The sequence below is a fragment of the Lutra lutra genome, chromosome 13, assembly GCF_902655055.1.
Source record: "Lutra lutra chromosome 13, mLutLut1.2, whole genome shotgun sequence".
Classification (NCBI taxonomy): domain Eukaryota; kingdom Metazoa; phylum Chordata; class Mammalia; order Carnivora; family Mustelidae; genus Lutra; species Lutra lutra.
In genome coordinates, this window is record NC_062290.1 from 809736 (window position 1) to 837015 (window position 27280).

Below are 27280 nucleotides of genomic sequence, written 5' to 3' on the forward strand. Positions count from 1 at the left end.
TCACCTTCTTAGAGGGACAGACTGGATCCATTCCATGGAGTTCACATTAAAGATGTCCACTGCATTTTCACTGTACATGGAGAGGTATGGGGCATTGTAACCTGGCAGATGGGGAGCAGGTGACAGCAAGTGTGGGCTCCAAGATTCACTTTTTAACTGGGTTTTTTATTAAAATAATTATAAATTCACATGCAGTTTTAAGAATACAGAAAGATCTCTTGCACACTCTGTCTAGTTCAGCCCAATGTAACGTTTTGCAAAACTAGGATACTAACATTGATAGAATCAGTCTACTCATCCTAGGAAGATTTCCCGTGTGTGTGTTGGGGGGGGGTCTGTACAGTGTTATCACCTGTGTAGGTTCATGTATCCACAACCATAGTCAAGATACAGACTATTTACACCACCACAAGGATCCCTCAGGGTTCCCTTTTATAATCCCACCCACATCCCCCTCCTTCCCTAACTTCTGGGAATCAATAACTTGTCCTCCATTTCTAAAATTTTATCATTTCAAATATGTTGTATGAGTGGAATCACACAGCATTCATGATAAATTTTATCTGCTAAGCCTTAATACATTTAAAAAAAAAGAATCCTTCAGATTGGAAACCTAATAGAATCTCATACCATTATAATAGTCTAATTATCATATTGCTGCCTCAAATATTTTTAATATGGTTAAGATAAGTAAAAATATAAATGATGATATATATGGTTTACATTTTAGAATACTACATAGTGAAAGTCTGACAAAAAGCTTTCTAACATTTTCATCTAATGGAAGCTTTACTAACTAATTGCATAACATTTCAAAATCTGTGGCTTCTAAACTAATTCAGCTCACAGCAGAATACAGTAGAATATTAGAAAAGTATATGTGGAGAATAACGTTAATGAACAAAGCAGTGAACACTTGCAGCCACTAACATTTTTGGAACATGACTAATAATAACTTAAAATTATGAAATTCTCATATGAACGTCTCTCCATGAAAACAACAGCAATGTAACAACCCTTCCTCTGCTGCAGTTGTGCCATCCTTCTCCCTTTTCTTAGAGCCGTGCTCTTAAGAGTGCCAGCCACCTTTCTTCCCCACTTCCACACCTCAGTGCAAGCAGTCTGACTTGGGCCCTCACTCCTGCATTAAACTGCTCTCACAGCAAGTCGTCAACCACCAATCATTGCTGAAGCCAACACACATGTTTTAGTCTGTCTGTCTTGACTGCTCAGTGATGCTTGCCTCCCAGGATTCTCCTCTGTGGGCTTCTTGCCTCCTGACCATCCTTCTGATATTTGTGCTGCTTGGTTTTCTAACCTGTGCCCTCTTACCTATTTACTGTCCCACTGGCGGTACACACTCAGCATGTCCAGGGAATCAGGCTGACAACATCAGAAACTAGGAACCCATTTTAGCATTGCCAGGAGTAGATGAGCAGACATCACGTGCCCGAATGTGCTTCAGTGGGACACGTACAACACTATTAATGAAGTGTTCTTCATAATAGTCTTTAGAGCTCGTTTTCAGTTACAGGAAATTTAGAATATAAAGGAAGAAGCAAAGCACCATGAGGAAACATCCAGATTGCAGAATATCCTGCAGGACAGCAAGTCAGCGGCATGGAAGACCACTCAAGATTAGACAATATCTAAGATGTAGCAATAACAAGGAATATGTGGACCTTCTTCAAATTTTGATTCCAAGAAATGCATTGTCAAAAGAGACCTCTTTGTGATAATCAGGAATGTTTGAGTATGTATTTGATGATAATAAGAACCATGGGTAACTTCTTCAGGGGTGATAATAGCAATGTGGTTTTATGAAAATGTCCATATTTTTAGAGGTGTAATGTAAAATATATAAAGGTGGAATGGTAGGGACTTCTGGGATCTGATTTAAAATATTTCCACACAACACGGGGCGCCTGGGTGGCTCAGTGGGTTGAGGTCTCTGACTTCGGCTCAGGTCATGGTCTCAGGGTCCTGGGATCCAGCCCCACATCAGGCTCTCTGCTCAGTGGGGAGCCTGCTTCCTCCTCTCTCTCTCTGCCTGCCTCTCAGCCTACTTGTGATCTCTGCCTGAAAAATAAATAAATAAAATCTTTAAAAATAAATAAATAAATAAGTAAAATATTTCCACACAACAAAAAAGAAAGAGATTGAATGAGCATAACCTTTATCCCCTGTCCAAATCTACTCTTCCTTTGGTTTTATTAGGAAATATTGGCATCCGCTCATTTGCTAAGTTTGACATCTGAGAATCATTGCTGATTCTCTTGTCCCTCAGCTTCCACTTCCAACCAAGTGTAAATTTTGTCAGTTATATCTTCAGTATCCCTCAGATTCTCTCCTCTCCACCATAACTGCCTCTGCCTTACAGAGTTTTAATCCACAATTTCTACAATGACCTCCAAGTTGGTCTCTTGGCCTCCAGTCTCACCTTGCATCATCTTAACCTAACCATTGGAACCTAGGGGTTTTTCTGAAATTGCAAATCTCACCCTGTGACTACAGAACACCTTCTGTGGTATGGCTCATGAAGACCCCTCCAGCCCTGTCTCTTGAACTGTCATCTTGAACTCCATATCTGAAACGTTGAACTTAGAGTTCTTCACGAAGTGCAGTGTGGATGGCCTGTTCCAATTAGGACAGAGCAGCTGATACTGGACATACCCTGCCACCATCAATAATTTATAAAACTGGAAAAAATATATATAGGAAGTAACTTTTTAGGTATTAGTATACAGCACAAGATTGCCATTCCTAAAAAAGAGAAAGACGTGAAGTAGATCCTACATTCCCCTAGCTTTCTACTAGAGAGAATTTCCAAACTGCTGTGCAGAAAAAATGGAGCCCAAGCAGAGAGTGGAAGTTTTGCTGGTCAGAGGAAACAGATACTAATGTGTCTGGAATTTGCAAGGCCGGGTACACAGAGGAAAGAGCCACAGAAAAGTTGTCACAGGTATGTGCACTGTGGTTCCTTCAAAGTCCCTGGCCAAATCCAAAGCTGCTCATGGACAGAGCAAAACTCCTTGAGACCTGCTCAGAGTGTTGAGGGATGAACAAAAATCTCATAAGTAGTACTGTGCTGGAGAGACATTAGATTTCTGACATAGACAAAGTGGAGAGACAGTGGCAGAAACCCTGGGCACTCAGTTGAGACCCCCAAAAGGCCATTATTTAGGAGTAAGGACTAAAAGCCCAAAATAGGTCCATCCTAACAAAGTCTAAACTTAATCCTCAGCAAAATCAGGGTGACTAGTCCATCAGATTAATTGCCTGTCAGAACAAAACACAGCTCTCCATGTTATGCATAGTACAGTCCAGAGTCCCTGTGTCATAGCATCCATAACATCCAGCAAAGGACAAAAAAATAATAAGATGTAAAAAGGCAGGAAAATATCCATAATCCAGAAGGAAAAAAAGTCAATGGAAATACCCACAGATGAGCCAAATGTTGGAATAATTAGAAATAATTATTGTAAGTAGTTCAAGACTTCATGAAAACATAAATGTATTAGAAGATAGCACAATTTCACTAACTGGAACTTTCAAAAAAAAGTTGAAATTATAAACAGAAGAATACAGTATCTGAAATGCTTAATTCCTGGATAAATCGGGGGGGGGGGAAGTTCAGTAAAATTGATGATGGTGGGTCAGTAGAAATTATCCAAACTAAAGGACAGAAAAAATATTTTTAAAAAAGTCTCAGTGGCCTACGAAACAAAGTCAAAAGGTCTGGGGCCACCTGTGTGGCTCAGTCAGCTAAGCTTCTGCCTTTGGCTCAGGTCATGGTCTTGGGGTTCTGAGATCCAGCCCCGATTCAGGCTCCCTGCTCAGTGGTGAGCCTCCCCACCCCACCCTGCTGGTACATGTGTGTGCATGCTCTCTCGCTCTAAATAAATCTTATTTTAAAAATGAAGAGGTCTGATAAACATGTATTTTGATCTGCAGGAAAGAGAATAAGTTAGAAAAATTTGCAGAAATTTAATGCCTAAAAGTTTTCCAAAATTAATGAGAGATATCAATCTTCAGATCCAAAAAGTTCTGAAAACCCCAAGGAGAATAGATATGAAAAAAACTGCATGTAAGCCCATCATAGTCAAATTGCTGAAAACCAAAGATAATGAGAAAATCTTAAAAACGGCTAAATAGAAGACATGGAGGGAACAACAATAAAAATGGTTGCTTTCTCTTCAGGAACAGTAGAAGTCAGAAAACAGTGGAATGTGTTTTTAAAGAGTTGAAAGACAAAAACGCTTTATTTCTTTAGCAGGCCTTCCCTGACCTACTGTGTTAGATTAGGCATCCCTCCTGTGTGCTCTTGTAGACTGTTCTGCTCCCCTGTCACAGCACTTGCTTGATTATTGGTCTCATGTCATGAGTATAATCTCCATATGGACACAGACCAGCCTGTTTTATGTTTAATGCTGTGCCCTTAACCCTTGGAAGAGTAAGTTGCTTATATTAAGTTCTCTGTACTATTCTCTAAGTGAATCAAAAGGCCGTGTTTAATTTATAAAATGATGGCGTGTACCAATAAAATATGAAATAAGCTAAAATTATTTAGGAGTACTACAGGTACACTTTACATAAACTAAATCCAAAAAGCAAAAGATAGTAACTGTTTCTTATGGCTTATTAATGTGTATGTGATTTTCAGTTACCATGAAGATAACCTGTTTAGGAGCTTACAGAAAACAACAATTTGGATTAAGGATATATTCAGCGTAAATTTTCCTATGAAAAAGTAAAAGATAAAGGCTAAGTTATCACATGTATGACTTAGATATAACTTCATTACAGCTGTTCTACTTGAAAATACTTAGAAAAATCAGGAAATGTCTTCAGTGATACTGTTTTCAGAAATAAAACCTGTCACTAACAACAGTTAGCAGAAATAGAAGTAGAATTAAGAAGGCAAGAAAGATGCAGAAAGACAAGGGAACAAATTGTAAGATAGCCTTACGGCAGTAAGTTGGAGCTGCTGGCCACATCAGTTCAACCGGCCTAGATCGGAGGCCCCTGCTGTCAGTGTAAATGCCAATGCTCTTAAAACAGAGCAGATTCTCAATACTGGAGATCTCGACGGCACGGAGAGTGTCCACAAGCTCGTGTGCAATAAACGATAGTGTCGGGTCCTGTGAGTGGAGCATCCTGTATGGGACTCCTTCTCTCCTCAAAGGGCATCTCAGGAACCCCGACTGGAATCCTACATAAAGCTGCTCGTTGAAGATGGCCATCCACTGGACATTGGTTGGGATCTGGAGCTCTTTAAGTTTTCTGTGAGAAATTTTCTTGCTTGAAACAGCTCATAACAAAAGACTTGGCTTTCCTCACTACACAGAGGCACGTGTGGGCCCCTTGGCACACTGTTCCGGAAGTCATTGTCTGACACCCTTTTGTTTCTGCTAGCTTGTGAGTGTCAGTGCATCCAAAGCTGACATGGGAAACAGCCGCACGTGGTGACTTCTCACGGAGATCACCGCAACCATCTGGCCATGGGGAATGAGCTCATTCTGATGAATCTTCTTCGCGTCACCAACCCGAATAATTTCTACAAAAATCAACATGGTTATAAGCCACTGTCAAGTTCCGAATAATCTCTGTTTATTTTGAATGTTCTTTTCAGTTTTACATAAAAACAATTGAAAAAGGTCAATAAAAATGATCTCATAAATCTTAATGTTCTGTGAATAAATTCTTTACAAATAAAATGGCCACTCACCTGCAAATTAGCAATGTAACTTATTTTTTAAAAATTTGTAATGAGTTATAATTGAGGTATACCATTATATTTCAGGTGTAGAATGATTCAGTATTTGTATGAACTGCACAATGATCACCACAATAAGCCTAGTTAACGTCCAGCACCATACATAGTTAACATTTTTGTTCTTATGATGAGAATTGCTGAGATCTCTCAGCAACTTTCAAGTATACAGTAAACTATTATTAACTATAGTCACTGTGCTCTACATCATGCCTCCAAGACTTATTTATTTTAGAACTGGAAACCTGTACCTTTTGACCCCATTCATCCGTTTTTCACCCTCCATTCCTTGCCTCTAGCAACCACCAATCTGTTCTCTGTTATCCATGAGCTGCTGTGTGTGTGTGGCGGGGAGGGGGGGCGTTGGCTTGTTTTTAGATTCCACATAAAAGAGCCATCAAAATTGCTCTTTGATTTATTTCACTTAGCATAATACCCTTGAGGTCCATCCATGTTGTCACAGATGGAAAGATGTTCTTTTTACGGCTAAATAATATTTCATTGTATAGAATACCACATTTTTTTAATCAATCCATCCATTGATGGACACTAGGGTTGTTTCATATCTTGATTACTACAAATAATTCTGCAGTGAACATGAGGGTGTAGATATCTTTTCTAGTTAGTATTTTTTTTTCCTTTGGATAAATCACCAGAACTAGAATTGCTAAGTCACATAGTAGTATGAGGAACTTCCACACTGTTTTCCACAGAGGCCGAACTAGATTACATCCCCGGCAATACAGTACGTGAGTTCTCTTCTTTCCACATTCTTGCCAACACTTGTTACTCCTTGTCTTTCTGATAATAGCCATTCTAACAGTTAAGAATGATATCTCACTGTAGTTTTTATTTGCATTTCCCTGACGATTCAGGATGTTAAGAACCTTTTCATGTCATGTTGCTGTTGGCCATCTATATGTCTTCTTTGGGGGAAAAATGTCTATTCAAATCTTCTGACCATTTTTATTTTTTTTTTAAAGATTTTATTTATTTGTTTGTCAGAGAGAGAGAGAGAGATCACAAGTAGGCAGAGAGGCAGGCAGAGACAGAGGGAGAAGCAGGTTCCCTGCCGAGCAAGGAGCCCGATATGGGACTCGATCCCAGGACACTGGGATCATGACCTGAGCCGAAGGCAGCTGCTTAACCAACTGAGCCACCCAGGCGTCCCAAACCATTTTTAAATTAGACTGGAGTTTTTTGGTCTTTTTTGCTAGTGAGTTGTAGGATTTCTTTATATATTTTAGATATATACCCTTATCAGATATGATTTTGCAAATATTCTCTCATATTCAGTAAGTTGCCTTTACATTTTCTTGAAAATGAAGCCTTTTGAAAAATGGTTACCTTTACTGTAAGGAGAATGTTTTCTTATTTTCAAATTCTCTCCCAATTACTATTCTAATGGATCTAAGTCAGGCTCTAATAAAGTCACAGACATAATCTCAGGATAGATTTGAGAGGGCTAGAAAAGGATAGGAAGGGAAGGATAAGAGATCAAAAGTCATTTAGGTTCAAAAAAGTAATTACTCCAAAGATAACAAAATTACCTTAATAATAAAGTTAACATAATAAAGCGTAATAAATAAATATTTATTTATTTATCTTATTCAATAAATTAGCTTAATAAACTTAAACCCTGATATTCTAGGCAGCAGGCCAAACACCATTCAATGTCCAACAAATGCTAACATACTACTTTTTTAGGGGGGGGAAAGTGTCCTTTTTTCTTCTAGCACTACATTGAGTCATTGATTACACAAGTATGTGTCGCGTGGCTCCTGTGTGCCCAGCACCGTTCTAGGTGCATGGAGTGCATTGCCACACAAAAAAAAGAGACCCGTTCCTGTTCTCATGCTGGACTCCGGCTTTCATGGCCCTCCTTGGCAGGACTGAGTCACCCACACAGCACGGGAGGCCTTCAACGCAGGACACAGTTGATGTCCTTCAAATGTGGGTTCTCCTCTAGCTAAGCCACCAGACAGGCACCAGACATTCACGGGGACAGTGGTATAGAACAACTGTTTAACTTCATCTAGTCCTTCATGTCCCCTTCAAACAACCCTGAGCACCCAGACGAGGACAAAGAACTCTGCTGTCTTCTCCAGGAAATACCCAGTTATATGCTGTTGCTCACTGTGGTGCCAGCGGGGGTGGGTCAGGGTAGCAAGCACAACCATGTTTTGTTTTGTTTTTTCGTGTGCCAATTTGAAGACAGTAAACTGAGTTCTTACAGTAGACTCATTGCGTAAAATCACCCGTGAAGATACTTAGACTCTGGGAAGATTATGGATCTCCGGATATTAGAAAAGTCATCATTTGACTTGAAAATATATCAAACCAGATCCGGAAGATTTCTTTTGCAGTATGAAAGGACAAATCTGATACTGTATTTTCAGAGCTACGGCAGAACAGTAAAGCCTCTCCTTACCACCGATGGTGACGTGCACGACAAAGAACCCTTCTTCATTTCCCAGAGCGATTCTTCTGTGATCTGTTTGACACATACATATATATATATATATATATAGTATATGTATATACATATATACATACATATATTATATATATGTATATGTGTATATATATATAACGTCGGGTTTTTTTGGGGGGGGTGAACATCAAGTAAAGCTATTAGAATAAACTGGACAACTTTATCAATATGGGAAAAGTTTAAAAGTCAAATTAGATACATATTTAGCATATACAAAAATGAAAAACATAATTTGCACCATTTTTCTTTCAGCTGGTAGAAGTAAAAATAAAACACGACTTTTCTCAACAGAAAGCTCATTACCTTTATGAATACTTGAAAAGATAGTATTTAAGTCATGGTATATTTTTAAATTTGCTCTCAATAAGTAACTGTCTCATGAATGAAAAAAACTGTGCATTTAATTTATCAGTGCTCCTGGCCTGAACTGTAACGCAGCGGTGTGTGTCAGGACGTAGCTAGGACTAAGATTCAGAGCGGAAGGTCAGCACTTACTGAGCAACTGCCTTGAGTACAAAGCACAGAACTACACATCGGCTCTCTTAATCCCCTTCATAGGTGGAAAGCAGGAACCGTGTGCCCTTCACGCATGGGCACGGTGGTAACGGGTTCCCTCTTACACAGCAGTAAATAGCAAGGTGGCTCTAAGGCAGAAGAACTCTTTGGGCGATAAAAATATCCTTGTTTATTCAGTTTTGACCTTGGCAATTCATTCATTTGCTCACTTATTTTTATTTGTTTACTGAGTTCTGGGCATTGGGAATGCAGACGCGAAAGACGGTCTCTGCCCTCGAGGTAGGTGGTAGTGCGCAGTGAGTACACAGGCTCACGCTGTCGGTGTGTTGGAGCCAGCTGGGTTTGGGAACTCAAAATTATTCAGACTCAGGAGAGGTATTACTGAGTAATAAAGAGACATCATTTCGCACGGGCCCTGGGGAACCATCATAGAATCCAGTATACTAATGTGTTTGCACAGTATTAACAGCAGGTGGGCTGCGGGGAGACCCCCCCAGCCTCGGTCAGGTTTGGCTAACACATGAGTCGTGAATAAAGTTACGGTTTTCGGATCTCGAGCTGGACACTGGGGTGAGGCGCCCGTGTGGCAGGTCCGTACCGACGATCGCAGCCGTCCGGCTGGTTCTGATCAAGGGCAGGCTGTTGTCGCAAGCCTCGTCCAGCACATGGGCCGAGCGGTCTCTGGAGGGGCTTTTTCTCAGCGTCTTGTACAGGTCCCTCAGCACTCCCACCCACTCCCACTTGTCGTTCTGGCTGTCTGCTAGGATGGGCACTGGGTACCGGTTACGAGGCGCTGAGAGCTGCGAAGCCGTGACCTGCCATGATTTAAGGAACATCTCAGTTATCGAAAGCAGAACTCTTCATGCCAGCCCATTCAGCACTTCTCATCAAAATCACCCTTGGTAGATGTCAGTTCTAATACCGTTACCGTCTCCCTGGTTAGTAGAATAAATGACGTGAGCATGAGAACCCAGGCCAAAAGCAAAATGTCAGAATCACCTCTACTGTGATCCTCATAAGAACACTGGATACTCTGTCTAAATAATACTGAATTTCATCAGTGAAAATAGGTACCGTTTATTGAGTGTCGACTCCACCGGGAACTGCTCTAAGAAATGCACACGTGTTAACTGATCTAATCCCCATGGAAAAACTCAGCAGGTAGATACCACCGCTCTGCCCATTTTCCAGGTGAGAAGACAGGCACAGCGGGGAAAACTGCTAGCAGTGTGATGCCAGAACCCCCACTCTGAGCCTCTCTGCTTCTTCACTCCAGACGCAACTTTGTACATTTTGGTGTCTTCTTAGTTGCAGTCAGGCCATGTGTCTTAATCGCAGTCATCATAATCAATGCTGCTATTATGCAGCATTCAGGGGATCTTTGTTGTTAAGTCGCAGATACTTAGAAGCGCTTATGCTTTGCTGGCTGCTGCGTGCCTGTAGTGCACATCATTACTAGTGAGTGGCAAATAAAATGTGAACTTAAAAATACACACTTAGCCTAGCAGCACTCTAAATTTATATGTAAAACCTGCTTTTGTAAACATCAATTAAGCAGCAGTAGCGTGATAAATTCCTGCTTCCTAATGGCCAGGCCATTGTAGGGTTTCTTGGTGGCTGAGTAGAGTCTGCATGGACGTCTCTCCCGGGACTAAGGAACCAGGAACACCTTTGTGCAGCCTTCGTTGAATACAAGAGTCGTGGATTGACTGTGATACAAGAGTCGTGGATTGACTGTGATCACCTGGGCCACAAGGGGACCGCAGTCCTTTCCTTTCTCTGTCACTTTATGGATAAAGAATCACTTCCAAGATCACTTTAATTTTTTATATGAATTCTAAAGAGCAGAGTGTTCGTTTTTTAAGAGATTGCTGGGCGCCTGGGCGGCACTGTCGGCTGAGCATTGGGCTCTTGGTTTTGGCTCAGGTCATAGTGTCGGGGTTGTGAGATGGAGCCCAGAGTCGGGCTCCCCGCGCTCAGCAGGGAATCTCCGTGTCTCGCTTCCTCTCCTGCTGCCCTCCTGGGTGCAAGCACTTTCTCTCTCTCCCACTAAAATCGATCTCTTTTAAAAAGAGAGATTGCAAAAGGACATTCTTGCTTGATTTTTTGTTTTGTACTCTTGGTTTGAATTTGAATGGACTTCAAAAGGTTGCCTCAAAGGAACAGATTTACGAAGTGCTGCTGGTCTCTAGTTTGGGAAGCCGCACACTCCGCTGCTGCAGGTCCGTGACGAACCACTGGTCATGATGACCGGAGGAGGTCATCTCTCTTTCTCTGTCACTGTTCCCCCTCCTCATTCGTACTCTCAGTACCGCTCCGCTTAGTCAGCCGCTGTTTCAGCCACAGACCTGACGCCTGTCCTGTTGGCTTACACCGTAGAGTAAATGGGCCTCCTCGGGAACGTCCGCGTTTTCAGGCTCAGATTTAACTGTGGGGTGAAACGCTGTGGCTCCTGTAAAAAGCCCTTTCCGTTATCCCCAAATAGAAACAGGGGAATAGATTCATTGTGGCAAGTGGGAGGTAGGAAGGGGGACATGGTCCCCCAGCACGTCTGAAACCTCAGCCTGCGGGGACCTTCTGCAGCGCACAGGCTGGAACAAGGGTCACCCCCTGGAGACCCAGGGCGGCGGCGCTAACGGTAAACACACGGGGCATTTCCTTTCTCCTCGCAGAATAAAGTCGGAAGGGCAGGCAGAGCTGACGGAAACCGCTCCATCCCTGAAGGAAAGTCAAGACACCGAACGTGAGTGGAATCGCCTGAAAGCAAGAATATATAAACATAATCATCCATTTTAATTTCGTCGTTTTTTACTTTCTCTCCTGCAGTAACTGACCGCACTCAGACTGTCGCATCAGCAGTGCTTGGCCGGAGCGTACTGGAGAACCCAGGCAGGGCAGCCGGTGGCTCAGGTGGCTGAGTGCTCTCTTTTGGGTTTGGTTTAGGTTGTGATCTCAGGCTTGTGGGATCGAGCCCCACAGCGGGCTCCCCTCGCAGCAAGGAGTCTGCCTCTTCTCTCCTCTGTCTTCCTCCCATTCACACACTCTCTCTCTCTCTGTCTCTCTCAAATAAATAAATCTTTAGAAAAAATAAAACTATAAATAAAATAAAAGAAAGAAAGAAAGAAAGGAAAGAAATAAAACTATAAAAATAAAGGAAACTCTGGGCTGACCCCAATTCAGACAGTCCTCAAGGACTGGAACGGAAGCACCTACTGGCTCCAAAGCCAGGGCCTAGAGGAAGGGCCTTGTGCCCTCAGAGGAGCTCATTGGGTAGGTTTTTTACCTGTTCCTGAGGGGTACCTGGCCTGGAACTGCACGTGTGTTCAAGCGGACAGTTAGAAAAGTTTGGTGTGTGTACACCTGTGACGCCATCACCACAAAGTGACGAGCATGCCCGTCTGTCACCCGAAGGAGGTTCCTGGGACTGCACTGTAATCCCTCCCCAGTCAGCCTCTGATCTGCCTCCTGCCGCTGTAGTTGGAATTTTCTAGCATTTTCTATAAATGCAGACACACGATATGTAGTTTTCGCGTGGCTGTCGCTCATGTTGTTGCACGGATGAGTCTGCGTTTCCTTCGCGGGTGAGCAGTATTCCGTGGTGCGGCCAGGCCACGGTGTACCCGCTGTCCCCGTGCTGGCGTCGGGGGGCTCTCAAGTGTGGGGCTGTTGTAGGTACAGCAGCTGTGACTATCCAGGGACGTGTGATTTCTCTTGGGGAAAAAATTCCCGGGGGTATTTCCAGGTATTCAGCCTCCCCGGAGAGACGGGAGCTGTAGTAGGCGTGCGGTTAACTTCACGACGACCTGCCTAACGCTTTTCCAAAGTGGTTACTCGATTTCCAAAGCAGAGCAAGAATGTTCCAGGTCCCACATCCTCCCAGCACTGGAAATGCTCAGGGTTTTCAATTTTAGCCTTTCTTATGGATGGGTGATGGCGTCACGCAGTAGTTTTATTTGAATTTCCCTAATAATTACGGATGTTGAGTATTTGTTCACGTGCTTACTTGCCGTGTGTGTATCTTCCTTGTTAAAGTATCTTTTCAAATTTTTGCCCATTTTTTTGAAAGTTGAGCTATTTACTCTCTTATGTTGAGTTTTAAGAATTCTTTGTAGCTTGTGGACATGCGTCCTGGTCAGGACTGTGATCGCCCCCACGCCACAGCTCGTTGCTTCTCACAACAGCGGACTTCAAGGAGCCGAAGTCTTAAATTTTGGTGTCATCCGCTTTATCAATTTTTTTTTTTACGTACATGTTGTGCTTTGGTGTTATATCTAAAAATTCTTTGTCTTATCCAAGATCAGAAAGGTTTTCTCTTATGTCTCCTTCTGGGTACTTTATAGTTCTAGGTTCTCCATTTGGTTCTGTGATCTATTTTCAGTTAATTTTTGTATATGGTAAAGAGTATGGATCAAAGTTTTTTTTTGCATAAATATCTATAATTCCAGTACCACTTGTTGATAGACTTGGCAACTGTTAGAAAATATTGTATATAGTTGACCCGTGAACAATGTGGGGGTTAGGGGCACTGACCATCCCCGTGCAGTCAGAAATCCCTGTGTAACTTTTAACTCCCCTAAAACTTCATTGCCAGTAGCCTACTGTTGATTGGAGGTCTTACTGATAGCAGAAACAAGTAGATTAACACATATTCTGTATTTTATAAATGTTGTATACTATATTCTTATAATAAAATAAGTTACAGAAAAGAAAATGTTATTAAAATCATAAGGAAAAGCAAATTCATTTATAATACCGTATGCTGGACTCTTCTATTTATCAAAAAAAAATTGTGTGTAAGTAGACTGCACAGGTCCCACCTGTATCGTGTCCGGATCACCTGTCTATTCATAGGATAGAGAATCCAGAAATATACACACAAACCTATTGTGTACACGTATGTAAGTATATCTCGTATATTTGCAAATACATTTTGTATGTATGTTTCAAATGTTTTATATATGTATGTATTTGTGTGTGTATTTCTGGGTTTGTTCTTCTTTTCAAAGTTGTTTCATCTCTTCTACCTCTTGGCATTTCCCTATGAATTTTAAAATTAACTTGTCAATTTCTACCAAAAGTGAAAATGCTGGCTGGGATTTTGATTAAGATTGTGTTGAAAATATAGACCAACTTTGGGAACACTCACATTTTAAAATACTGACCTTTCCAGTGCAGGAACACAGTCACTCTCCGTTTATTTAGGTCTTGGTTAATTTTTTAATCAATATTTTATAGTTTCAGTGTACAAGTCTTACACATCTTTTATCAGATTGATTACTAACTTTTAATATGTTCTGGTGCTATTGCAAATGCTCTTGCTTATTTAATTTCAGTTTCTGATTACTTGTCCTTGTACAACGAAGTGCATCCATTTTCGTATGTTGATCATGCGTCCTGCCAACTGGCCAAATTTGTGTGTTAGTTCTAAGAGCTATTGATGGGTTTGGATTTTCTCCATAGATGTTCATTTTGTCTGTGAATAACTTTGCCTCCTTTTTTCCAACCTGGGTGTCTTTTATTTCTTTTCCTTCCCTGGCTGGGATTTCCAGTACAATGTTAAAGAAACCAGGGTGGTGAGAGTAAACGTCGTCGTGCTTCTGCTCTTGGGGAGAAAGCCCTGAGTCTTTTGCCGCTGATTACGATATTAACAAGGTTTGCGTAGATACTCTTAGCAGGATGAGGAAGCTCCCTTGTTAAGAGTTCATCAAGAATAAGTGTGATTTTTGTCCAGCACGTTTACTGTATCTGTTGACATGATCCTTTTTCATTAGTTAAAGTAGTAAAGCGATTTTGGAACATAATCCGGCCTTCCTGAGATACACCACGCCTGTTCATGATGCGGTGTGATTTTTACGTAACACTGGATTCGATTTACTAACGTTTTGTAAGACTTCTTGCACCTAAGTTTACAATCAAAGAATATTGGTTTGTGGTTTTTTAGTATTTTATTTTATTTTATTTCGTCATGTAAGTGTACTCTTAAATCCCCATCCCCCGTTTCCCCCATCCTCCCCTCTGGTAACCGTCAGTCGGTAGCTAGGGTCTCAATCTTGATTTCTCTCTCTCTCTCTGTCTCCCTTTGCTCATTAGTTTCTTAAATTCCACATATAAGTGAGATCATATGGATTTGTCTTTCTCTGACTGACTTCGAGCTCTGACCACATTGTTGCAAATGGCAAGATTTCATTCTTTTTTATAGCTGAGCAGTATGCATGTGTGTGCGCGCACACCACATCTTCCTTGTCCATTCATCTATTTGGGCCGCTTTCATAGTCGGGCTATTGTAAATAATGTGGCAGTAAACATAGGCATGCGTGTATCCCTTTGAATAAGTGTTTTGGGGTAAATACCCAGTAGTGCGATTACTGGATTGTAGGATAATTCTATTTTTAACTTTCGAGGAAACTTCATGCTCTTTTCCACAGTGACTGTACCAGTCTGCATTCCCACCAGCGGTGTAAGATGGGTCCTTTTTCTCCACATCCTTGACAACACTTGTGGTTTCTTGTGTTTTTTATTTTAGCCATTCCGACTGGTGTGAGGTGGGATCTTTAGACTTGCATCTTCCTGGTGATGGGTGATGTTGAGCATCTTTTCATGTGTCTATTGGCCACCCGGATGTGTCTCTGGAGAAATGGCTGTTCATGTCTTCTGCCCATTTTTAAATTGGATTATTTGATTTTGAGGGGTTGAATTGTATTAGTTCTTTATATGTTTTGGATACTAACCCTTTATCACATGTGCCATTTGCAGATATCTTCTGTTCAGCAGATTGCCTTTCAGTTTTGTTGACTGTTGCTCTTGCCATGCAGAAACAATTTCTATAACAGTTTGTTTTTGCTTTTACTTCCCTTGCCTCAGGAGACATAGCTAAAAAAGAGTTACTTCAGCTGACAGCAGAGAAATAATTGCCTATGCTCTCCTTGAGGATTTTTATGGCTTCAGGTCTCACGTTGAGGTCTTACATCCATCTTGATTTTATTTTTACAGATGGTGAAAGAAAGCGGCTCAGTTTCATTCACTTTCCCCAACCCCATTTTTTGAACAGTCTTTTTCCTGTTGTATGTTCTTTCCTACCTTGTCAGAGTTTAATTGGCCATATAATTATGGGTTTATTTCTGGGTTTTCTGTTCTGTTCGGTTGATCTGTGTGCCTATTTTTATGCCAGTACCATACTGTTTTAATTACTACTATCTTGTAGTATAACTTAAATTCTGAAATTGTAACACTTCAATTTTTTTCTTGTTCAAGATTGCTTTGGCTATTTGAGGTCTTTTGTGGTTCCATACAAATTGTAAGATTGTTCTGGTTCTGTGAAAAATGCTGTTGGCATTTTGATAGAGATCATGACCTGAGCTGAAGGCAGAGGCTTTAACCCACTAAGTCACCCAGGCGCCCCTGGGGTTATTTTTTTAATTTCACTTTCTACTGCTTCATTATTAGTGTATAGGAATGCAACAGATTTCTGTACATTGATTTTGTATCCTGTGACTTTACCGGATTCATTTTTGAACTCGACCAGTTTTTTGGTGGAGTCTTTAGGGCCTTTTAAATATAGCATCATGTCTTGTGCAGATAGTGAGGGTTTCACTTCTTCCTTACCACCTTGGACAGCTTCTACATCTTTATGCCGTCTCATCGCTGTGGCTGGGACTTGGGGTGTTGCGTGGAGTAGCAGTGGTGAGAGTGGATGTCCTCGTCTTGCTCCGGGCCTTAGGGGAGAAGCTCTCTGCTTTTGACCATTGAGTGTGATGTTGGTCGTGAGTTTTCCATATAAGGCTTTTACTCTGTTGCGCTATGTTCCCTCCAGACATATTTTGCAGAGCGTTTTTTATCATGGATGGACATAGTACTTTGTCAGATGCTTTTTCCGCAACTATTGAAATGATCATATGGTTTTTACCCTGTTAGTGATGTGACATATCATGTTGATTGCTTTGTGAATATTGAACCACAGTTGTGTCCCAGAAATAAATCCTACTTGATGTGTACTGTATGATTTTTTAATGTATTATTGGATTTGGTTTGCTAATATTTTGTTGAAGAATTTTGCATCTATGTTCATGAGAGATATTGGCCTGAATTCTCTTTTTTTGTGGTGTCTTTATCTGGTTTTGGTGTCAGGGTGGTACTAGCCTCGCAGAATGAACTCGGAAGTTTTCCTTCCTCTTGTATTTTTTGGAACAGTTTGAGAAGAAGGGTTTGTACTTTTCTTGCAATGTCTTTGTTGACTTCAGTATCAAGGTGATGCAGGTCCTTTAGAATGAGTTAGGAACCTGCTCCTCAGTTTCCTGGAAAATCTGATGTAGAATTGGTATTACATGTTCCTTAGACAGTCGATCATTAGGAAAAAGTACCTCGGTGAAACTATTTGGACTTGGAATTTTCTTAGTGGGATCATGTTTAATTAGAATTCCACTACTTAACAGATACAGAGTTACTCAGTTATCTCAAGGTTTGCGTTCTGGCTGATTGGCACAGACGCTCTTCCCTCTAACCTGGCTGGTTGGCACAGACACTCTTCTCTCCAACCCTTCAAGTGGTTCTCTCACTGGCCTCTGGCGGTTTCCTTACATACACACGCTGATTGGTCATCTGTTGACGCCTCAGACCCCCGGAGCGGTCTCTCTCTGACTCGGCGCCATGTCTTCAACTCTAGGAGTCCACCTGGCTTTGCCTGGAATTCCACTTCCTGCGTCATGTCCCTGAAACTCTCACAAGGCAGTAACTTGAGGCGAATATACAGATCACCTCATTTGTTTCCACCTTCTAGGGATCACTGCCTTTTATTGTCTGATGTCCAGCACCTTAAATCAGTTTCTTGGTTGTTTCAAAGGGAAGGTTAAATATGATGGGGCGCCTGGGTGGCTCAGTGGTTAAAGCCTCTGCCTTCGGCTCAGGTCATGATCCCGGGGTCCTGGGATCGAGCCTCACGTCGGGCTTTCTGCTCAGCAGGGAACTTGCCTCCTTCTCCTCTCTCTCTGCCTGCCTCTCTGTCTACTTGTGATCTGTCTGTCAAATAAATAATAAAAAAAAATCTTTAAAAAAAAATAAATAAAAATAAATAAATAAATATGGTCCCTGTTACTCCATGTTTTTTTTAAGTTATTTCTAATAATGTTTACACCCAATATAGGGCTCAAACTCACAACCTGAGAGCGAGTCCCGTGCTCTTCTGCCTGAGCCAGTCCTGCACCCTGAGCCCCTGTTACTGCATTTTGGTTGAAAGTAGAAGTCTGTGGGATCCAGCTCACTTGCTGAGTTTCTGCTTCCTCAGCATCTAGAACACACTTACATCTTCCCCGGTATGATGGTTCTCCCTTACAACTTACTGCCGTTCCCCTTTCTTAGTCTTCACGACTGAAAACCTCAGAACATCTACTCTTGTTACCCTTTTCTTCACTTTCCTTTCTCTGTGCGAGCACCTCGGGCAGGGTTTCTTGTGCTATCTCTTCTTCTGTAATTCCCAGAGCCGTCGCACGAGTGCAGACACTCATTGAGGCTGAAGAGTGCACGACTGCCAGCGGGACTCGACGGCAGCATTGCTTTCATTTCCTGTCCCCACCACCCACCGCGCTCACTCTCTCCCTCCCTCGCATAAACAAATGTCTACTGCCAGACTCATCTTTCAGAGTCCCCTTCAAGGTCACCTGGTTTCCTGTACCAGTTGCTCAGGTACCATCACATTTCTGACAAGAGTGACACTCACCAGTACGGAGAATATCGAACAGAGTTTTTGGGCAACGTGTCAAAATAAGACAGGATGAACATGGAGACCCAAATAATCTGTGATAGAACATTTAGGCAGGGCACGTCGTCATGGTGCAGGGGACGCCTGGAGCCACGGGAAATGATGGGGAATGACGGGATCACACTGGGTATGTGCAGAAGGGGGAGGAGTAAAAGGCCAAGGACAGATGCCTAGATACACCAGGAGGGATGTGTAAAGGGGCTTAAAAGATTCAGAACAGGCAGGAGGGAGGAGAGAACATATTACTACATTTCTTTCAGTAAGATACACTTGCTCCAAGTTCACTGATTCAGTGTTACTTAATAGTAAACACTTAGAGAGAGAGACATCTGCAAAAACGGCAGAGTAAGGACCTCTGAGGATTCTCTCCTTCATAAAAAAAAAGTGGGGTGGAATGGTAAAATTTAGCAAAATCAACTTTTTAAGAACTGTAAGAACTAACCAAAGTCTGTGGCAATCCGAGGAGGATTTATTCAGGAGATACAGCTAAATCTTGGTAGGAACCATGAGCTTGTGCTGATCTGACTTGCCCTGGTTGCACGCTCCATTTTCTAACTCCTCAACAGCCTTGAAAATAGCAGCCTGCGCTTACAGAGCATCCTAGAAGCCAGGGGCCGCTGGGGAGCAGAAAAGAGGAGGAGGTGTGGGAAAGAAACTGCTATATTGGACTTAACTCAGAACTCTCCCAAGTTTGAAAAATCTATCCCCAGGGGGCATTTACAGAAAACAATGGCCTGGAAGTATCTCAGCCACATGGCTGCCTCAGCGGCGTTTCACAACTGGGGAAAAAAAGAGATAAGTCGCAAATGTTGAAAAGATAAGATAGGACGTGAGATGTCCATGGGGCCTTTGAGCAGCCCGGGGCGTGCTGCTAGGAATCCAGGAGTCTATGCACATGTGCAGGCCTGTGAACATTCCTGGGGCTGTGCTGTTCTCAGGAAAGACCTGAGAAGGCCCTAAGTGCTCCCTTCTTGCTGACTTGGATGTGTAGATTAATTAATGTTTTACACTAAATTGGGGAAGTTTCCAGCTATTACTTCTTCCCTTGTTCTTGAGGACTTGCACGGGTAGAAAGTAAGGCTAAGACAGTGTTGTCAGCTGCATGGCTGAGTGCTGAAGGAGCGCCCCAATTTGCACACAAGCCCTTCAGCAGAGACTGGGAGATATACCCCGTCCAGATGCTTAAAAAAAAAACCTCTGTACGATCATTAGCTGGCCACTAAGCTAACGAGGTAGAGACTTCAGTGACCTCATGGGACCAAGAGTAAAGACTTTACAGATGAGTTCAGAAAAGTCACCAAAGAAACAACAATTACAAGTAACATCATCAACAAATCCTGGAGACGAAGTGGGATTTGATTACCAGAGTTGCCAGTTTCATTATTTGAAATGTCCAGGGTTTTTTTGTTTTGTTTTGTTTTGTTTTTTTAAGATTTCATTTATTTATTTGACAGACAGAGATCACAAGCAGGCAGAGAGGCAGGCAGCGGGGGCAGGGAAGCAGCTCCCCACTGAGCAGAGAGCCTGATGGGGGGCTCCATCCCAGGACCCTGAGACCATGACCTGAGCTGAAGGCAGAGACCCAGGCGCCCCAAAATGTCCACTTTTTAAGAAAAATTTGTAAGACATGGAAAGAAACATAAAAATATGAAAAATACACAGGAAAAACATAGCCAGTAGAAACTGTTCCCCAGGAAACCCAGATGTTGAATTTATTGAACAAAGATTTAAATCATCCATTTTAAATATGTTTGAAGACCTAAAGGAAGCCATGGCTAAAGAACTAAAGAAAATTATAAGGATGTGGGATGCCTGGGTGGCTCAGTCATTAAGCGTCTGTCTTTGACTCAGGTTATGATCTCAGGGTCCTGCGATTGAGCCCTGCATCTTGGGCTCTCTGCTCAGCGGGGAGCCTGCTTCTCCCTCTCCAGCTCCCCCTGCTTGTGTTCCCTCTTTCGCTGGGTCTCTGTCATAAATAAACAAAACCTTTTTTAAAAATTATGAGAATGATGTCTCGCCAAATAGAAAGTATCAATAACGAATTTGAAATGGTAAAAAAGGAACCAAATAGAAATTCTGAAGTTGAAGAGTGAAATAATCGAAATGAATAATTCACTAGTGGGGCTCGAAAACAGTTTTGAGTGGGCAGAAGACAAAATCACTGACCTTGAAGACGGGCCGATTAGTATGATCCAGTCTGAGAAAAGGAAAGAAAGAACAATGAAGGAAAGCTAACAAAGCCTCAGAGACCTGCAGGGCACCATAAACAGTGCTAAGATACACATCGTGGGAGCCCTAAGCAAGGGAAAGGACGAAAGGGGACAAAAGAAATAATTGAGGATCTCAACTCAATAACCTAACTTTCCACCTTAGTAAACTAGAAAAAGAAGAGCAAACTAACCCAGAATTAGCAGAAGGAAGGAAGTGACAAAGAACGGAGTGTGGGAATTAAAGAAACAGAATGTAGAAAAAGAAGATAAAACCAAGAAAAGCAAAAGTTGGTCCTTTAAGAAGATTAACAAAATTGGTAAGCTTTAGCTAAACCAAGAAAAAATTAGAAAAGATTCAAATTACTAAAACCAGAAGTGAGAGAGAGCATATAACTAACTGACCTGTTGGAAATTAGAAGAAGTATAAAGGAATATTATGAGCAATCATGTGCCCAAAAAATTAGAAAATCTCAAAGAATAGAAAATTTCCTAGGAAACAGAAAATATTAAAGCTGACTCAGGAGGGTATGGAAATCTGAGTGGATTTATAACAAGTAGAGACTGAGACAGGAATCAGAAAACTTCCCTTTAATAGAAGTTCAAGACCAGATGACTCTGTTGGTGAATTCTACCAAACATATTTAATACCAACCCTTCACAAGCTCTTCCGAGATAATAAGAGGGGAAAGAGTACTTTCCAACTCATTCTGAGGCCATTATTACTCTAACATCAAAGCCAGGCAAAAATATCTAATGAAAGAAAACTGTAGACCAATATTCTGTATTAATACGGATGGAAAAATCCTCAATAAATTCCAGTAAATCCAATCCAGCAGCGTGTAAAAAGGATATTCCTATTTTTTCCCACACCATAACCAAGTGGGATTTATCCCAGGAATGTAAGGTAGGTTCTGTATTCTAAAAAAATCAGTGTAATACAGGATGCTAATGAAGGAGGGACCGACCATATGATCCCCTCGACAGTCACAGCAAAAGAATTTGCCAAAACCCAACACCTGATAAAAACACTTAACAAACGAGAAATAGAAGGGAATTCCTCAACCCGAAGAAGGGCGTAAGCCATGAAAAGTAATGAAATAGGCTACAGGCGACGTGGAGGAGGCTGGCAGACAGCACGCTCAGTGCGGGAGGCCCGGCAGGCTGCCAGTGTGAGTGCAGTTACGTGCCATAGCCGGGGAGGCGGATCCAGACACACTTGCCGGGGGCTTGGGGCGAGGGAGAGTGGAAATAAGGCAAATATGGTTTTTTTGCCTGACGAAAATGCTCTAAAATTAGATGGTGGTGGTGGTTGTACGAGCTTGTGAACATGGGAAAACCAGCGAACGGCACACTTTAAAATGGTGACATTTATGGTGTGTGAATTAACATATCACACAGGAAGTGTCTGGTTCTGAGATGCTGTCTCTTCCCTTGCCACACGCGTGCACGCGTGCGCACACACACACAGACACAGAAGATAACTTCTGAGTAAAACCTTTACAGATACCGCACTGAATTATGATCCGTACCTTAGGGCTGGTAATGTAAACTTTGGCAAAAATCTTCGGTTTTGAAGTTTACATGGCAATGGAGAAAATTAGAAACTTTAATGTAAAGTTAAATGTTAATGACAACACTTTTTAAAGAAAATATCAGAAGCCATTTTTATTCCCCCTTTTTTTTTTAATTAAAAAATTCTCTCTTTCAAAGTTTACCTCATGTCAATCACTTGACTCACGACAATGTTGGGTTTGGAGTCTTTTTCTTCATCCACGTTGTACAGGAAGAGCTTGAAGTCACAGACGACAGCCAGGGCTCTCTGCCATCCCTTCCTCACCCCTGCCTTCTTTGGGATCTTTAGTTTGGATTTGAAAACATCAACAAATAAAAACTGTATGAGCTGAAGCATCACATGCTATCTAATTATTACACACATAATTAAAATAATAAACATGTTATAAATCTGTCACTTTTCTTATTAAAGATGTGGGACAGAGCTGTATGTTGAAATTTCGAAACAACAGGGGGTTCCTGTGAAGACCGAGCACCTCTTCTAACATAAGACTGGCACCGTTTCAGTTCACACTCGCGACATAGTCAAATAATTTCTTTGTCCCTGGCAACATTAAATTCAAACTTGGTAACACCATGCCTCAAATTCAACTCGATTTTAAATATTCATCAAAAAAGTTATTTTACTTTTAGTCTTAAAATTTGTCATTGCGGACTGGAATTCAAAGTTCCATCACTGGTTTCCAACATTTATTCATCAAAGGGTGAGGTTTGAATGGAAAACTTTGAGACATTTAAAAATATCCTACTGGGGACAACTGAATTTTGTTCTCAAACTGTCTTCTCAGGATGGAACAAATATGTCCATTTGCACATAATTTGCACTGCATAATCTGTTATAGATATTACATGTATATAATTTTTTTCCGAATGTGCTCACAGAGTGCGAGGTGATTGATAAACTTAACGAGAGTTCATCTAAACCCCAAATACGACACTTACCCAGACACGGCCTTCATAGGCTGTTCCCACGCCTGCCGGTGCGTCTAGACAGAGGGCACCTTTCTTCTGCTGGGAAGGCACTGGACAAGCTCTGGGAGCCTTTTCTTTTTTTTTTTTTTTTTTAATTTTTATTTTTTCAGCATAACAGTATTCATTATTTTTGCACCACACCCAGTGCTCCATGCAATCCGTGCCCTCTACAATACCCACCACCTGGTGCCCCCAACTTCCCACCCCCCACCCCTTCAAAATTCTCAGATCGTTTTTCAGAGTCCATAGTCTCTCATGGTTCACCTCCCCTTCCAATTTCCCTCCACTCCCTTCTCCTCTCCATCTCCCCTTGTCCTCCATGCTATTTGTTATGCTCCACAAATAAGTGAAACCATATGATCATTGACTCTCTCTGCTTGACTGATTTCACTCAGCATAATCTCTTCCAGTCCCGTCCATGTTGCTACAAAACTTGGGTATTCATCCTTTCTTTTTTCTTTTTTTTTTTTTTTACAGTTTTATAAACATATATTTTCATCCCCAGGGGTACAGGTCTGCGAATCGCCAGGTTTACACACTTCACAGCACTCACCATAGCACATACCCTCCCCAATATCCATAACCCCACCCCCCTCTCCCAACCCCCTCCCCCCATCAACCCTCAGTTTGTTTTGTGAGATTAAGAGTCACTTATGGTTTGTCTCCCTCCCAATCCCATCTTGTTTCATTTACTCTTCTCCTACCCCCTCAACCCCCCATGTTGCATCTCCTCTCCCTCATATCAGGGAGATCATATGATAGTTGTCTTTCTCCGATTGACTTATTTCGCTAAGCATGATACCCTCTAGTTCCATCCACGTCGTCGCAAATGGCAAGATTTCATTTCTTTTGATGGCTGCATAGTATTCCATTGTGTATATATACCACATCTTCTTTATCCATTCGTCTGTTGATGGACATCTAGGTTCTTTCCATAGTTTGGCTATTGTAGACATTGCTGCTATAAACATTCGGGTGCACGTGCCCCTTCGGATCACTACGTTTGTATCTTTAGGGTAAATACCCAGCAGTGCAATTGCTGGGTCATACGGTAGTTCTACTTTCAACATTTTGAGGAACCTCCATGCTGTTTTCCAGAGTGGTTGCACCAGCTTGCATTCCCACCAACAGTGTAGGAGGGCTCCCCTTTCTTCTGGGAGCCTTTTCTACACAGCTTGTGTGACATGAGAACCCACATGCTTTTTGGAGGGAATAAAGAGACGTGACGGCAGGAGACACATGGTTTCCCTCCCTCGCCCTCCTCTGCAGGTCGGTCTGCTCTCGGAGCGTCAGCACGGTGACAGTTGCACTTCCAGCCTCCCTTGCAGCGGAGCTGGGCCTGCTGGAAGTTCCACCAGCAAGAGGACAAGAGGGCGTCCCGTGAGACTGAGCTGAGCAGCCCGGCTGGGAGCGGTGCCGGCTGCCGACCGCCCACTGGACTGCGTGGACCCTGCCTGGACGGGGGTGAGGTGCCAGCTGCAGGACGGAGGCTTTATTCTGTGGGTGTCCTGGGGCTGCAGACATGGCAGGGCCTTTCCTGATCCTGGCAGAAGCAGGGGGTGCGGGGAGTGCCGCCGTGGTGGCCGCTTCCTGATCCTGACCTCTTTTCTGACCCAGAGAGCCGCTGAAGCACTCTGCTCAGAGCCTGCCCCCTCACCCCGCCCTGGGAGGATATTATAAGCCCCGAATTCCCCATTTTGATTCCGTTTTGTCTCATGCACCAGGTTGCATTTGTGGTGAAGGGGGCTGTGACAGTGGCAGTGCTGAGGGCAGGATAGTTGTCCCGCTCAGCACTGTGTCCTGCAGTGAGCACTGGACAGCGCTGGCAAGGGAACCCGCCACGGCACAGGGTCTGTTGCCTAGAAGTTTCCTTCATTCCTCGTCCTAGAGCACAGTGACCCACTGTCCGAAATTTCCAAAAGCACTTTGCTCCCTGACAGTAATATTTACAGTAGATTGAATGAGTCGGGTAAAGCAGCTACAGCTCACGGATAGCGCCCGTTTCCTGCTGCATGAACTCCTGAATCTGGTCTTCCTGCTCTAGCGGTGTTACAGGGAACAAAATATTCCTAAATGCATGTTCTTAAAAGATGTGGCCCTGCCAGCAGGCTGCACAGCAGGGCTCCCGGGGACAGCACGCACAGGCCGCAAAGGCTGCCGTCTCACAGTGCCACGGTCCCCCCAACATTCTCAATGGCCAAGGGTCCGATCTTTCCAAAATGCAACAGGAATCCCTTTCCTGCCATAGCAAAGGGATCCCTTTCCTGCCATGCTTCTGCAATTCAGAGACAACAGAATGTTTGCTTAATGACGTATTGCGATGGACTGAATGTCTGTGTCCTCCCGAAATCCGTATGTTGACATTGTAACCCCCAATGCAGTGATGTTCGGAGGTGGGTCCCGTCCGTGGGAGGCGCTGGGGAGCTGTGGGCAGAGCCCTCATGCTTGGGATGAACGCTCTGATGAGGGAGGCTCCTTCACCCTGTGGGGGCACAGGCGGAAGTCCGTGCTCTGCCCCCCTGAAGACCGCTCTCACCAGGACCAGACTTCCGGCCTGTGAGCGACACATCTGTGTTTCTACCCCCCCTGCCCCCCGGGTGTGTGCTTCGCTGCGGGAGCCCCTGCAGATGAGGGCACGTGAGGATAGAGACGCCAGCCTTGGCCCCTGCTCTTCCCCGGGTCTTACCGTCGCAGACACAGCCTTGTCTTACCAAACCCACCATCAGAGACGTGCACTGGTGACACTTGCTGGGGGCCGTGAAGGACGTGAGGAAAAACCGGTGGCTCTTACTCTACAAGACAGACCAACCAAGCACGGGAGGTGAAATCACGCTGAAGCGGTGGTTCTGGTCACAGATACCATTTTATGTACGAAGAAAAGCAGCTCCCCGACTTTCTCACCGGAACGGGAGATCTTGTCCCCTCATTCCTTCCTAGCTACGAAATGTTGAGCAAGGGATCCCAAAAAATTACCACGGAAAGAAAGAGGAGGAGGAAGAGAATCGTCTCATTGGTGATCACATACTCATTAATACTGTTTGGAACCGAATAAATCGGGCCGGGCTTTTCTTTGGTCCAGTGTATCCTGAACCTTGCAACGATGCTGTCTCAACTGCCAGATGCTCCGTGCGTGGGTGGACGGCCTCTGCGTGCACACTTGAATGAGGAGAAAGCAAGAAGGAATATGGTTTTTATACCTTCTGTGGAAGGAAAGAATAATTTCAAAATTTTCTCTCTAGCAAATCATGTGTTTCATTTCCTACCGATAAAAAAATCGTGAATTGGAGGGTGAAGTGAAGCAGGCTGTGTGGCTGCGGGACAGAGGCGTCCTGAGACTCCGAACCGCAGCCCCACCGAGGAGAGCTGCACCTGCCGTCACCATGAGCAGCAAGTTGGTGACCCGCCGAGGGTCGGCCAGTCCTTGATCAGTCCCCTTTGTCCTCAAAATTACTGTTACCCTAAACGGGCAACATGGGAATCCTAACAAACTCTGGCTTCTCCAAACACCCGTCGGCAAGTCTGCCATCCTTTGTGTATCTCCTTCCTCATCATACTGTGGACAGAAGGGCAGAGTCTGCAGGCCCTGCCCGGGACCCCGTGTGGGGCGGGGCTCCCCGCACCCCCTATTCAGGTCTTCGGTTTGCCCCCTCTGCACAGCTGCACAGCACTCTCGCCTCCTGGGGGACCGGGTGTCTCCAGTCCCTGAGTGCTTCTGGGCTTCTCAGGGACCCGCTGCCTGGTGACTGGTCCGTAGGCGTCCCCGGCGCTCAGCGTGAAGATCCCTCCGCTCTGCCCACCTCACCCACGCGCTCACCTCCCGCCTGAAGCTGACGTCTGCGCCTGCTCTTCTTCTCCCTTTCTCGGCTTTCGTTAGAAAGCAGAGATGTCCGCCTTTTCTAATACACTGCGATGAACCGCAACAAAGGAAGGAAAACCAGAAAGAAGAAAATAAAATACTTTTGATATTCAGATTGATACTGCCTTACATTCAT

At 43.3% G+C, this 27280-nt stretch overlaps 1 pseudogene; it reads right to left on the minus strand.

Moving 5' to 3' along the window:
* On the minus strand, nt 1–27280 carry LOC125083707 (serine/threonine-protein kinase MRCK alpha-like; annotated as a pseudogene).